A 15,643-nucleotide genomic window follows, 5' to 3' on the forward strand; every position below is an offset into this window, starting at 1 on the left:
ACATTATTTCTATGTAAAACTAGTAATTTCTGATGCCCACAAAGCTAACTGATGTACTGTAGGTTATGCTCCCCCTGTTCACTATATTTGGGTAGGTAGATAAAAGGTGCTTTGACTGGGATGCCAAAATGGCCAGAATCAGCCCTGCCTATCTGAACAGAATGGATTTGCTGCATCATCTATCCGATAAATGGCAGCATATCAGCTTTCCAACATATCACGCAAGTCAGGTTGGAGCGTTGGGGAAATGCAATGGACAAACCCGGACACGGTGCAAACAAAGGTGTGGACAGGCCCATAGAAGAGCATGGGGTCCATTCTACACGACGGATGGTCTGCTGCAGTCGCTCTGGGAAACAGTTCTGCAGCAAAGATAGCATGAACTGAGCCTAAAGCCTAATACACACATTCAGCTTTCATTGGCTAATTTTACAACCTCGATGTAGCATGAGGACTAACAGAATTTGAATACAAAGTTGATTATGTAATTAAGCTCTCATACTACATGGAACCAATAAAATTGGGCATTCATTGGCCAATCAAAATTGGATGTGTGTACCAGGCTTAAAGCCTGGTACATATTTTCAATTATGATTGGTAAATCACTGCATGTAATATGCATGTAATTCTGCTCATAATGGCCTCGATTCATAAAAGTGCTGTCTGTAAGGTAAATTCGAGCGGGGAAACACCACTGTCGGTATTTCAGCCTTCTGGGTGGTCATTCATAAAAATGTTTCTAGTTGTGATAGGAGTGCAGAGATATTCCCCTGTAGGCTGGCGTTAGGCTGTCGGTACGCATGCGGAAACAGGAGAAGCTGGCCGAGTCCCTCCATGCGGTGTTGTCTCTGCTGCTGCTTGGGAGGTCTGTCCCATTCACTGCAATGTATTCCGCACGCTTCTCGCCACATCAGAGGTAGCGGTAATCCCCGTCTGCATACCGCTTCCTCTAATCTTTATGAATTGACATTTGTTACTTTTCTTAAGATAATCACCGCACAAGGCGGTGATTTATCACTCTTGCTCGCGAATGTCGGCTTTTCATGCGGAAAAAGCCTTTATGAATACAAACTTTGCTATGTGGTCGGTAAAGTGAGCTGTTTTCAGCATTTCCGCATGCAGGAATGCTTTATGAATCGAGACCAATATGCAATATCTGTTGACCCTTATGCTGGGAATACACGTTACATTTTTCACGTTTAATTCTGCGCGCAATCTATTAGCAATTCGATTTTCTGCTCGATTCTCTGATCTTCCACTGGTTTTTCTTATCTTTTTTCCATTCACTTCTATGAGAAATCAAGCGGAAAAGAATTGAGCAGAACATCGGACATGTCGGAATTTTATCATCGAAGGCATCTATCGGAACGATTCTTCGCAAAAAACGTAACATGTATTCTCAGCATTATACTACATGGAGGTGGTAAAATTGGTCAGTGATTACCCAATTATAATTAAAAGTGTGTACCAGGCTTAGGAGGTGCGGATCCCACCAAACCAGCCCTCACTGTCATGACGGATGAAGACAGAAAAGTGATTTACTGTCCACATTCTCCTACTACTATTAACAATGGGAATTCTATGGAAAGTCGAATTGAGCAATGAACAGGAATAATATTTATTTATAACTTTTAAAGTTTATGCGTAGTTCAGGTTATCAGCTGCACGTTTGAGGGTCCTTTTACAATTACCGCAGTGAGTCACATTGCGGTACTCTCCCCCGCCGCAGTGGTCATTAACCTCCCTGGCGGTAAGCCCGAGCTGAGCTCGGGCTATGCCGCGCAGGGGGAGATCTCAGCCCCTGGTGGGGCGATTTTTATTCTGTAAATTGCTGTGCGCGCAGCCAGCACTTTGCTAGCCGCGCGCACAGCTTGATCGCAGCCGCTCTGCGGCGATCGGCCGCACGCAGCGGCGAAAGAGGGCCCCCCCCCCCGCCAGAGCCCTGCGCTGCCCGGACCAATGAGTTCCGGGCAGCGCTATGGGCTGGATCGGAGGTGTCTGACGTCAGGACGTCGGCTGACGTCATCCCGATCGTCGCCATGGCGACAGGAGAAGCCAAACAGGGGAACGCGTTGTATACGCGTTCCCCTGTTTGCTATAGATGCCGGCGACGATCGCACTAGAGGGACACATGCGCCCTCTAGTGGTGTTTCATGTAGCTACCACTCTGGTAGCTTTACATGAAACAAAAACAAAAAAATTAAAAAAAAGTTTTTTTGCCAATTTGGCAAAAAAAAAAATTAACCGCCAGGGAGGTTAAAGTCAATGGGCCAGATTTATCAAAGCATAACCGAGAGTTTTTTCTTCTTAAAGGAAACCTAAACTGATAAGGATAGGATTTTTCCTTTTAAAATAATCAGGGATGTGGAGTCGGTACAAAAATCCACCAACTCCGACTCCTCAGTTTAGGATTCCACCGTCTCCGACTCCTATAATTTGCATATTACAATCTTGTTGATTGAAAGTATGTAACATGAAATTCGTCTCTTAAAAAGACTCTGTAACAAATTTTTCAGCCTTAGTTCTTCTATCCTATAAGTTCCTATGCCTGTTCTAATCTGCTCTGGCTTACTGCAGTCTTTCCTAACTGCACTGTCTCTGTAATAAATCAATGTATCTTTCCTCTGTCCTGTTTGTCGGGCTAAAGCTTGATTGTGTGGAATGTGCAGGGCTGCTTGTGATTGGTAGAAGTGATACACACCCTCTGCAGGCCCCCTGCATACTCTAAATGACTCACACACTATGCTTAGCTGAGCCTATTAGAAGCTGGTTAGTTTGTTTGTAAACACTGCCTAAAACTGTTAATTACAAGCCAGGATTGCAGCAGAGAGTGGCAGAAACAGCACAGAGGGGCACAGGAGAAAATAATGAATAGAATGGTATGCTTTTTATTGTAAGAATATTAGAGTACAGATTCTCTTTAAGTGCCAACGCTTAGGAATTTTAAAAGACAACTGAAGTGAGGATATGGAGACTGCCATATTTATTCCCTTTAGTCATAGACTAAAACTAGTCCTTGGTAAGAGTACTTGTAAAAGGTACAGACCAGAACAAAGAACATCTATCAGGCCCTAGGCAAGGTGACTGTGGGTACATGTAAGAGTGATGTGCAGGTACTCTGCAGAGGGATGAGGAGATTCTTCCTCTATTACACATTCTTCATGCACAATCTGAACCAGGTTTATGGGTGATACACAACACCTCTCTGTTCAATGTGCACAACATTCTCAGTGGATTCCCTGCAGCTCTGTGGGGAGTGCATATGTAGAGTATAGTACTACTGTGTAACAAAGTAAACCTGAGACAGATGAAATTAAAGTTGTATACATACCTGGGGCTTCCTTCAGCCCCCTTCAGGCTAATCAGTCCCTCGCTGTCCTCCTCCGCCACCTGGATCTTCTGCTATGAGTCCAGGTACTTGGCCAGTCTGGCATAGTGCGCATGCATGCACACACTCCGCCACCGGGAGCGTACTACACCTGCGCACCACTATTGCGCAGGTGCAGAATGCTCCTGGCTGTGGGAGCGGCACGCGGCCGGACTGCGCTGACTGGCTGAATTACCAGTACTCATAGCAGAAGATCCGGGTGGTGGAGGTGTACAGTGAGGGACTGATTAGCCTGAAGGGGGCTGGAAGAAGTCCCAGGTATGTATACAACTTTTCTTTTCATCCTTCTCAGGTAGAATTTTATTCGTAGTCACCAAACCAAATTTTAACAACATATCAAATTATTTGATTTCATGAGCAAATTTTCATAAATCAGAATCAACGTAGAATTATTTCCATCTCATTGACCATCTCTATTAGTGACACGGCTACACATCAGGCTTTATACTTACAGCATAGATGTTATTTAGTATATATAAGAGATTCCTGTGTACACATCATATATACAGTCACAATCAGATGTGTATATCTGACTTTAAAAATACGGGGACTGCTTTATTGAAGCAGCACAAGTAACTAATTTTGATTGGTTTATTTCATTTTTGTGGACTAAGCACAGCTATTACTGTATGTATAAATTATTTATGATGACTATTATCTGAGAAATAGAACATTTTATCATATTTTCTATTTTAATTACAGTTTTAATTCATTAGGTGCATTTTTCCCGACTCCGACTCCAGGCACCCAAAATTGCCCCGACTCCGACTCCACAGCCCTGAAAATAATACCAGTTGCCTGGCTTTCCTGTTGATCCTCTGCCTCTATTACTTTTAGCCACAGCCCCTGAATAAGCATGCAGATCAGGTGCTCTAACTGAAGTCAGACTGGATGAGCTGCATGCTTGTTTCAGGTGTGTGATTCAGCCACTATTGCAGCTAAATATATCAGCAGGAGGGTCAGCCAACCAGTATTGTTTAAAAGGAAACATCCATATCCCTCTCAGTTTATGTTCCCTTCAAGCAGTTCTAACCAGCAGGGGAACTATTCTGCATGATAATAAGAAACTTCTTAAATCCTACTTAATAGCAGCAGTGGTTCTTTTCCGTTAGCAACCAATAGGTGGCGTTAAAACTCCAGCAATTACTGGCAGCAGAGTTATATCTTTCCCTACTATCCATGGCGGCCTGGAGGGGGAATAGTAATTAACGCCACCTAGTGGTTGCGCCCGGCTAACGGAATAGTACCACAGCAGTTTAGTGTGAATTTCTAGAACTGCACTACGGTTAAGAAAAGTGCAAATCCATCCCTAAACTGTCACAGATTAAGAAGTGCTCAATAGCACTTCTACACAACTTGTGCAGCAGTGCAGACTAGGCATGATTTGTGAAGGGCCCCCCCCTCCCCCCCCTGCAGCCAGGTGTCCTGTGAAGCTTTTCTGTGCTTAACCTTTCCAGTGCTGGGCATTGATGCGATACAGCTGATGAATTGGTTACCTCAGCCACCTCAGCAATTCCTCTCACACATTGCACTGTCTGAGAGACCTTCCTAACGCCTCTTATTTAACGGGAAGGTTCGCGCATAATATAAAAAAACAAACTGCACTTACCTGGGGCTTCTTCCAGCTCCTGGCAGTCGATCTGTGCCCTCGCCGCAGCTCCTCTCCCTCCCGGTATCCAGCGGTAAAGAAGCCGACCTCGCCAGATCGGCTTCCAGGTCGGCTTCCGTGCGCTCCACGGTGGGGGGTCACGTGGTGTAGGGACGTCATCGGGTCTCTACTGCGCAGGTGCAGAACTACTGCGCCTGCGCAGTAGAGACCCGATGACGTCACTTAAATCACGTGACCCGCGCCGTGGAGCGCACATGATGCCAATCCGGAAGCTGACCTGGCGAGGTCGGCTTTTTCACCGCTGGACGCCTGGAGTGAGAGAAGCTGCGGTGAGGGCACCGATCAACTGCCAGGAGCTGGAAGAAGCCCCAGGTAAGTGCAGTTTGTTTTTTATATTATGCGCGGATCTTCCCTTTAAGAACAGTTTCAGAAGGAATCTGCAAATACTCCGATTACCGCTGAAGAAATGCACAAGCTGCAGTGCGTTATCGTGTGAGTTCCGTGGTAATCCTGGAAGTAGGATGTTCATTTTTTTTCCCTTCGGTTACACTGCAGCTATAATGTGTGGAGCGGCTATTGTTCCAAAACGCACAGTTACCGCAGCACACTAGTGTAAAAGGGCCCTCAAACTCTCTCCCCAAACCTCTGCCTGACTCACATATTCAAAAGTGTCTGGAGGTAGCAAGAGAATAAGATCATTTGTATTAAGGCTGCAAGAACAGGAGGAGCCTTGAAAATAAAAAACTTAGGGCTCAGACACACTATAAGCGCTTTTCTGATCGCTTTTTGGCTATCAGAGCTTTCTGAGAGCTTTTTAAAGAAATGCTCCCATTGACTTACATTAAAATCGCCGTAAAATTGTGATAAAATCACGCGATTTTACCATGAGGGCCGGTTGTAGACTTTTTGCTGCCCGAGGCAAACTTGTAAGGATGCGACCCCCACCAGATTTGGAATGATCGCACAGCACCCAACAATTTGCTTTGCTTCATTTAATGTTCTCACATGACATGCTGCAGCTCAATACAATAGCACAGTGGCTGGCTGTGAGTCTCGTTCACTACATGCTGTTAGTGTAAACACAGTACAAAAATGCTGCAACTGTAATTTCTTCCGTCTGATGCAAATGTTTCACCTTGCCTCATGAGAGAACCGGCCCTGATTGCGATTTTACCATGATTTTTATGTAAGTCAAAAGGCGCCGCAAACGACGAGTCCGACAGACCTTCCCGTTGGGCGGACTGTCATCCGACAGTAGCACGTGCGCACGCGCTGTTGGCATACTGATAAGGCTATTTCTGAACGATCCGCAACAGCCTTATCAGTATGCCGACAGCGCATACACACGTGCTACTGTCGGCTGAACGTCCGCCCAACGGGAAGGTCTGACGGACTCGTCGTTTGCGGCGCCTTTTAACTTACATAAAAATCATGGTAAATGTTGTTGTATTCCTGTTCATGTCATCTGTGGAACATTTACTTATTTTTTAAACAGTTTTTAAGTGTTTTATTTTTATACCAGTCACCTCCTATCTACTTGTTATTTTGCCTCTGTCTTTGCTTATGATCCTTGGGATTGATGCCCTGAAGAGCGGTAATATTTCTGTACGCAGATAGCGCAAGGCAATACTACAGCTACTAACGTCAGCAGTGACGGTAGTAATGGTAATATAGCAGTACGCTGTGTCAGAGGCGTATCTAGAGGGGTGCAGGCATGGCTTGTGCCATGGGCGCCACAGAACAATGGGCGCCATGCCTACCCCTGTCCTGCACCGGCCTGCTTGCCTCCATGCTTCCCTGTCATTCAGACCTTAGATCAGATTAATGCTGTTATCTGGGGAACATGGCTACTTAACTTATGCATGTAGGGCGCACTTTGCGTAGTGTTACAACAGAGGAAAGAGAGTGAATAACAAGAGCTATTTCCAAAAAAGTAACCTCAGCAATATCCTGAGCCAAAACACACAAGCAACCATAACACATGCACACGAGAAATTATACTGTTTTTAGAGGGGAAGGGGGCTCTGACTGAGGGGGGGGGGGGCGCAATTTCATTGTTTGCCATAGGTGCTGTATTACCTAGATACGCCCCTGCGCTGTGTGCGCACAGAGATATCACTGCACCTTTAGTGCATAAACCCCTAGTCTCATACATATATTTTTGATAAAAATGTTGTGAACTTACCGGCAGTGATGATTTTGCTCATCACGAATGGCTAGGTGACACTGAAGAGAAAATAAATGTATGAGATAATGAATTGAATGTGTAGTACAGATAATTTATAGAACATTAGTTGCAAAGAAAAGAGTCTCTTGTTTTTATTTTCAGTTATATAGCTTTTTTTTATATAGCATTGCATCATTCTGTCATATTTGCAACTACAATCCACACTCTGTATTTTAAACTATGAAACAGAGCAGAGCGAATGACCCTTTGAACTCCCCTGCAGTAATGCTATGTACACACGATGCCATTTTTGCATAGATTTACTGTCAGATCGATTACTTCCAACATTTCTGATCAATTTGTCAATCAATTTTCCATTCGCTTGTATGAAAAATCAATCGGAAATATTGTTGGAAATGTTAGAAATAACTGAAATGGCAGTAAATCTGTCAGAAAATTGCATTGTGTGTACCTAGCATAAAACCTTATCTAAATCTGTCTCTGACTGTGTCTTTGATGTAAAAGTGCTTCAGAAAATTGGACTGTCTCCAACCCAAGTTGGGTCTGAGAGCTCAGAGAAGCGCTTCTGCATAGATGACTGAAGTTTCTTAAAGGGACACTTAAGTCAAAAAAAAAAAAATGAGTTTTACTCACCTGGGGCTTCCAATAGCCCCCTGCAGCTGTCCAGTGCCCTCGCCGTCTCCCTCCGATCCTCCTGGCCCCGCCGGCAGCCACTTCCTGTTTCGGTGACAGGAGCTGACAGGCTGGGGTCGTGAGTGATTCTTCGCGTTCCTTGCCACAATAGCGCTATCTATGCTGCTATAGCATATATCATATACCATATAGCAGCATAGAGGGTGCTAATGTGTCTGGGAACGCGAAGAATCACTCGCGTCCCCAGTCTGTCAGCTCCTGTCACCGAAACAGGAAGTGGCTGCTGGCGGGGCCAGGAGGATCGGAGGGAGACGGCGAGGGCAGCGGAGAGCTTCAGGGGGCTATTAGAAGCCCTAGGTGAGTAAAACTCATTTTTTTTTTGTTTGACTTAAAGGGGAACTGAAGAGAGAGGTATATGGAGGCTGTCATGTTTATTTCCTTTTAATCAATACCAGTTGCCTGGCAGCCCTGCTGGTCTATTTCTCTGCAGTAGTATCTGATTAAAACCAGAAACAAGCATGCAGCTAGTCTTGTCAGATCAGACTTATAAGTCTGAACCACTGAAACACCTGATCTGCTGCATGCTTGTTCAGGGGCTATGGCTAATAGTATTAGAGGCAGAGGATCAGTAGGGCTGCCAGGCAACTGGTATTGTCTAAAAGGAAATAAACATGACAGCCTCCATATACCTCTCTCTTCAGTTCCCCTTTAAGTGTCCCTTTAACTCCTCGAATGTCCTCCGGTCCCCCGCCGCGGCTTAGTTTTGGTTTCGGCTGACTGACTCTTCTCCGCCTGCGCATGACACCGGGGAAGGCAAAGAAGAGGACGCTCTAGGAGCTGCGAGGGCGGAGGGTAGCTGCAGGGGGCTTGGGGAAGGCCCAGGTAAGTGAACCCCCCCCCCGGCAGTCCTGTTGATCTCAATATTTATACATTTATAAAACAGTGATGCATTCTGCAGCACACAGTTCCACAGAGAGCATCAAACAATTCACAACATTTATTGTTCCTCAATGTGGCTCATTACCAAATCATAAAATGCTCAGACCAAGGGTCACTTTCATAAAAGGTGCACATGCAGACACTTAGTGGCTTAGTTATATTATTATATTACTATTATTATAAGAGCAATAAAACTGACTGTTTACATTCTTACCCAAAACCTGGTGTAATGTTAACTAAAAACAGTAATGTATAGCAAAACTCAAGAAGCATTTGACCAGGGTGGTCAGGTGATGGATTTATAAAGCCCCGTACACACAAACAAGGACTGATGCTGGGGAAGGACCGCAACTTGGCTAGGCTGTACAGACGCATCACTAGCCTCTAGGCTACTGATGCGTTCTGTTGCTATGGGCCCGCAGAGCCATCAAATTTGGCCTGCAAGTGATTTCCCCGATTTCCATTGTTTAGTCCACTCTACACCTCCAGGAAAGCTATATAGGAGGAGAAGCCCTAGATCACCATGGAAGCCATATGGGGGAAAGCACTAAACCCCAGGAAACTGTATAGGGGTGCGAGGGGGGAACACTAGACACCAAGGAGCTGTATAGGAGAGGGATGGGGGGCACTAGACATCGGGAATTTTACAAGGGAAGGAGGGTGGACCAGTAGACACCAGGGAACTGTACAAGGGAGGAAAAAAGAATTAGAAAGCAGGCAATTTTATAGGGAAGGGCCACAAGACAACAGGTAACTATGTAGTGGAGTAGTGGAGGAGAGGGCACCAGACACCAGCTAACTTAAAGGGAAACTGAAGAGAGAGGTATACGGAGGCTGCCATGTTTATTTCCTTTTAAAGAGGAACTGTAACGACAAAACGGCCCCTGGGGGGTACTCACCTCGGGTGGGGGAAGCCTCAGGATCCTAATGAGGCTTCCCACGCTGTCCTGCGTCCCTCGGGGGTCTCGCTGTAGCCCTCCGTACAGCCGTGACGCAATATTTACCTTCCTGGCTCCTGCGCAGGCGTTCTGATGGCTGTCGGCGCCGAAGTAGGCGGAAATACCCGATCGCCGTCGGGTCTGCTCTACTGCGCAGGTGCACGTTTCCGGCGCCTGCGCAGTAGAGCGGACCCGACGGAGATCGGGTATTTCCATCAGCATCAGTCCTTCCGCCGAAAGTCGCCACAGCGCCCCCGCTGGAGCCAGCAAAGGTAAATATTGAACTGACAGTCGGCACAGTCGCCGGCTGTTCGGAGGGCTGCGGCGAGACCCCCGTGGGACAGAGGACGGCGTGGGAAGCCTTATTAGGATCCGGAGGCTTCCCCCACCCGAGGTGAGTACCCCCCAGGGGAGGTTTTTGTTGTTACAGAGTCTCTTTAAGCAATACCAGTTACCTGACAGCCCTGCTGATCCTCTGCCTCTAATACTATTAGCCATAGCCCCTGAACAAGCATGCAGCAGATCAGGTGTTTCAGACTTTAAAGTCAGATCTGACAAGACTAGCTGCATGCTTGTTTCTGGTGTTATTTAGATACTACTGCAGAGAAATAGACCAGCAGGGCTGCCAGGCAACTGGTATTGATTAAAAGGAAATAAATATAGCAGCCTCCGTATACCTCTTACTTCAGTTCCCCTTTAATAAGGGAGGGAGTTGGCCACTAGACATTAAGGTTGGCCCACAACTTGGGCCCAGTGTTTAATTTCAGCCAACTTTGTATTTGAGTTTGACACCCCTGGCTTAGACTTTGATTGTGGTCACTTCCTGCTTCAAATAGCCTGCATAGAAAACAAAAGCAACACATGATCGTGAACCACAAAGCAAAGACTTAAAAATCTATCACCTGGACAAAGTCGAGGAGTCGGAGCAATTTTGGGTACCTGGAGTTGGAGGTTTCATAAACTCGTAGTCGGATGATTTTTGTACAGACTTCCCAGCCCTGCTCACCATTGCTGGAAGCGAATCTCCAAAAGAAATCCGACAAGGCTTTATCGTATTTGATATTGTGACCATCATTTGTGAGTGCAGCCACATTGCGCCTGCACGAGTGGGGACTACGATATGCATATACTGACATATAGATTAATATGTTTCTTATTTTCAAATGCCGAAAGAAAGGAAAACTAATCATGATAGAGAGGACCAGTATGGTTTGAATGTTAAAACTGCTTCTGAATTCCTTGTGATATGCAAAATGAGAGGTGTGGCAGGGGCGTTTTAAAGAAAACCTGTATGGAACAAAGGTGCCCCTGGGGGTACTTACCTCGGGAGGGGGGTACCTCTGGATCCTAATGATGCTTCCTGCACCCTCCGCAGGAGCCCTGATTCAGCACAGAAACCCTGGATGGCTCCTCAATCATAACAATGCAGTGATGCGCCTAGGCGCACTAGCGACAGTAGAGCGGACACAGTCGGGCTTGGCTATTTCCGCCAGAACCCGAGCAGTAAGCTGCTAGTGCACCTGCGTGAGGCACGTCACTGCATTGTTATGGTCATTAGAGATGCGAAGTTCGGATCTTTTCAATGATCCGGATGATTCGAATCGGATCATTGAAAAGAACCGGATCTTTGATCCGAATCTCGGATCATTTTACAAGGGAAGCATTAGGGGGTGAAATGACTAGCAGGGCAGGAGAAGGAGAGGGGGGTGGACACACAGAGAAGGGGAGAAGATGCACAGAGGGCAGGGAGTGGACAGAGAAGGGAGGAGGGAAGCAGAGAGCAGAAATGTTTGCACACAATACTCACATGCTGCAATCATATGCTTTACATATATTTCACCTACATGTTCATCTGTATACTCCCAACTCCCATTCCCCAAAGCATTCCCAGAAGTGAAGTGCAACTGTATAGAGCAGTGCAGGAGGATCATATTGCCCTGCAATCACAGTGCCTGCCCTGTCCTAGCCCAGCATGCTGCCTGTAACGTTACTGAGCTGTGCCAAAAGTTTCTAATTTGTTCACTGTGCACAATTGCGGAACAGACTGCCAATAATGAGCAGCACATTATAGCCAGTATGTGTGCTGTACACATATCTGGCAGTGGCACCGATGTCCCCTCTCTCTCATCTACCTGTGGCTGTGCAAGGCTGCCTCCCCTTCAACAGAGCGATCCATCTCTGCTCTGCTTCCAGGACCCCGCTGCCCGCTGAGAGGGGGCGTGTCGCTCCTGGCCCTGCCCCCTTTGCGATCCGAATCACTCATTTTGATGATTCGGATGATTCGACTCACAAAATAGATTCGGATCGAAGATCCGAATCGTTCATGATCCGGACAACACTAATGGTCATGGAGTTGGATGACAGCTGCGCCGGGGTCTCTATGCTGGATCAGGGTTGCTGCGGACGGAGGATGTCTCTTCCTCCTCCTGAGGTAAGTAACCCACAGGGGCACTTTTTTCTTACAGGTTTCCTTCAAAGGAAACCTGAGTTCAAGAAAAATAATTAAAACACCAGGGCTTCCTCCAGCTCCCTTCAGGCAGGGAACACACTTGACTTTCAGTTTTCCGCTCGCGTTTTTCTGCAGACCAAGTGTGTTTCCATGCAAGAAAAACGCGCACGTTTTTTAACAGCAGCTTATGTAATTGATAGAGAAAACTGACAAAATGTGCAGAGTCATCATGCAGAATGTCAGTTTTTTTTCTGCGCGTGAACGCAGTAAGTGTGAACTAGCCCATTGATTAACATGAGTTCTCAGTTTTCTGTGCTGAAAACGCGCATGAAAACAGTCAAGTGTGTTCCCTGCCTCAGGCTAATCGGACCCTCGCCGCTCTCTAGATCTTATGCTAGATGCCCCAATAACTTAGCGAATCAGGACATACTGTGCACGCATGGGCCGTTGCTGGGAGCATGCTGAAGTAGTACTGCACAGGCGCAGAAAAGTTGAGGATGCAAGGACTAGGGAAGAGTCTGTGTGCATGGATAGGGAACTGGCTAATGGACAGAAAACAGAGAGTTGTGGTCAATGGGTCGTACTCAAAATGGGAGACTGTTAGCAGTGGGGTCCCACAAGGGTCTGTTCTGGGTCCAGTACTCTTCAATTTATTTATTAATGACCTAGTAGATGCAGTAGTGAGCAATGTTGCTATTTTTGCAGATGATACAAAATTGTGCAGAATCATCAACTCTCAGGAAGATAGTGACATGTTGCAACAGGATATGGATAGGATGGCTATATGGGCACATACATGGCAGATGAAATTCAATGTTGAAAAATGTAAAGTCATGCATTTTGGTCGTACCAATGGTCTAGCACCATACAAAATAAATGGGATACAGTTGGAGACATCAAACTTGGAGAAGGACTTAGGAGTACTCATCAACAACAAGTTAAATAATCGTACTCAATGCCAAGCCGCTGCAGCTAAAGCTAACAAAATTTTGGGATGCATTAAAAGGGAAATAAAAACTCGAGATGCTAGCATATTACCCCTGTTTAACTCTCTAGTAAGGCCACATCTGGAATATGGAATTCAGTTCTGGGCACCACATTACAGGAAAGATATTGCAGTTTTTAGAGCAGGTGCAGAGACGAGCAACAAAATTGATACGTGGGATGGAAGGTCTCACTTACCAAGAAAGGTTAGATAAACTGGGTTTATTTAGTCTAGAGAAAAGACGCCTTAGAGGGGATCTAATTAACATGTATAAATACATCAGAGGGCAATATAATAGCTTGGCGGATGAGCTTTTTGTCCCTAGGCCTTCTCAAAGGACTAGAGGACATGATCTGCGCATGCAGGAAAAACGTTTTAGCCATTTATTTAGGAAAGGGTTCTTTACAGTAAGAGTGATTAAGATGTGGAATGCATTGCCACAGGAAGTCGTTAGGGCAAACTCTATACCTGCATTTAAAAGGGGCTTAGATGCTTTCCTTGCGTTGAAAGACATCCATGGCTACAATTACTAGGTTATGCCTAATGATGTTGATCCAGGGATTTTATCTGATTGCCATCTGGAGTCGGGAAGGAATTTTTCCCTTTTGGGGCTAATTGGACCATGCCTTGTAAGGGTTTTTTCGCCTTCCTCTGGATCAACAGGGATATGTGAGGGAGCAGGCTGGTGTTGTACTTTATACTGGTTGAACTCGATGGACATATGTCTTTTTTCAACCAAAATAACTATGTAACTATGTAAGAACAGTTCCAGCCGCAGGAGCGCCGACGGAAGAGCGTGCACAGCTGGTCTGCGCCAACTGGCAGAATGATCGAGCCGTCTAGCGGAGGATCCAGGCGGCCTGGGAAGACGGCGAGGGACCAATTAGCCTGAATGGGCTGGAGGAAGCCCCCAGGTATGTATAATTTTTTTATGTTCTGGTCTCAGGTACACTTTAAAGGGAACCTGAAGCGAGTAAAATTATTTAAAATAAACACATGACGTAGCTGCAAATGAATATTACATACTAACCTCACTGTCAGTTCCTCTCAGAAGCTCACCATTTTCTTCTTACAGTGATCCCTTCCAGTTCTGACAAGATTTTGTCAGAACTGAAATATACCAGTTGCTGTCAGTTATATATCAGCTGCTATCAGTTACAACTGAATGTGCAAGGTAATATCCATGTTTACCTATGGCTCAAGTGGGCGATATTACAGTTTAAAGGGAACCAGAGAAGCCGGACACAGCAAAAGAAAAAAATATTTCATACATACCTGGGGCTTCTTCCTGCCCCATAAGCCTGGATCGCTACCACGCCGCCATCCTCCGCTTCCTGGATCCGCCGGTACCGGGTCCCGTCACTTCCAGCGGATGTGGCCAATTGTCCGCATCCAAGGGGCTCCCAGCATACCCTTACGCGTGCGGCTGCGCAGTATGCAGCCGCACGCGTAATGGTATGCTTGGAGCCCCTGTGATGCGGACAATTGGCCGCGTGCTGACGCCGACTGGCCGAAACTACGAGACCCGGAACTGGCTGATACAGGAAGCGGAGGACGGCGGCGTGGGAGCGATCCGTGCGTATGAGGCTGGAGGAAGCCCCAGGTATGTATAAAATCTTTTTCCTGGCGTCTCTGGTTCCCTTTAACAGTGTGCTGACCAGGAAGCTGTTATGGGGCAATGGCCGTTTTTAAAATGGAGAATGACGAATTTTATTGATCACAGTGGACGAATGGGACACAGGAGAGGAGAAAGAGATTATTGAGAAGTAGACTACGGGGGAGGGAAGTATACGTCAACGTAAGTGTTCATACTAACATTTTAAAATTAGTAATATATCAATTTAATGGTTGGGAATAGGAAGCGGAGGACGGCGGCATGGGAGCGATCCTCCGAAAAAGGGACAGTTGGGAGCTATGCCTTTCTTATCTCAAAATGTTTGGAAGTATATTTACGTCTCCAATACTAATACCCAGACTTGTTAATAAAAGACAACCACATTACCAGCCCCCCCCCCCCCCCCCCCCCCCCCAACACAGTGTCATTAGGTTGCCTCACACAGACCCTCCCTCCGGCTGCCTCTCCCAACATTTACCACCCACGGCATATTATCAATATATATAGGTTCTATAAAGTAACCTCAGAGCAATAATTCTCCTCACTTATATTCACCTCACAATCATTTTCCCGCCTTCACAAAATAGCTGCCGCTGCCGAATTGCAGCTGCGCTCCTGCCTGACTGAGTGACTGTCTGAATGAATGACTGACACGCCCCCGTTGCTATGGACACCACGCGGAGCCGGGCGCGGGACCTACCTGCGACTACCAGCTTGTGAGGAATCCCAGCAGCCGCTGGTGATTGGCCACTGCCTGACACGTGAGCGTTCCTCGCTTCAGTGCATTGTGGGAGTTGTCTTTCCGCTGCCTGTCTGCGCTACCTGTGAGGTGAGATGCGGGACTACCGTTCCCAGAACTCCTTGCGGGAAGTATGTGAGGTGATGTATTGTGCTATTAG

The 15,643-nt window shown here is 46.4% G+C and overlaps 1 long non-coding RNA gene across 1 annotated transcript in view; it reads right to left on the reverse strand.

Moving 5' to 3' along the window:
- LOC137521872 (uncharacterized) overlaps positions 1–15,392 on the reverse strand; it is a 41,081-nt gene extending 25,689 nt beyond the window's left edge. Inside the window, exons 1-2 of the long non-coding RNA XR_011022226.1 lie at positions 15,300–15,392; positions 7,183–7,223 (exon numbers count right to left, since the gene is read on the reverse strand). This is a non-coding gene — a long non-coding RNA (uncharacterized lncRNA). The remainder of the gene's footprint in view (positions 1–7,182; positions 7,224–15,299) is intronic.
- Between the last annotated feature and the right edge of the window lie 251 nt (positions 15,393–15,643).

This window comes from Hyperolius riggenbachi, chromosome 6, assembly GCF_040937935.1.
Source record: "Hyperolius riggenbachi isolate aHypRig1 chromosome 6, aHypRig1.pri, whole genome shotgun sequence".
NCBI lineage: Eukaryota > Metazoa > Chordata > Amphibia > Anura > Hyperoliidae > Hyperolius > Hyperolius riggenbachi.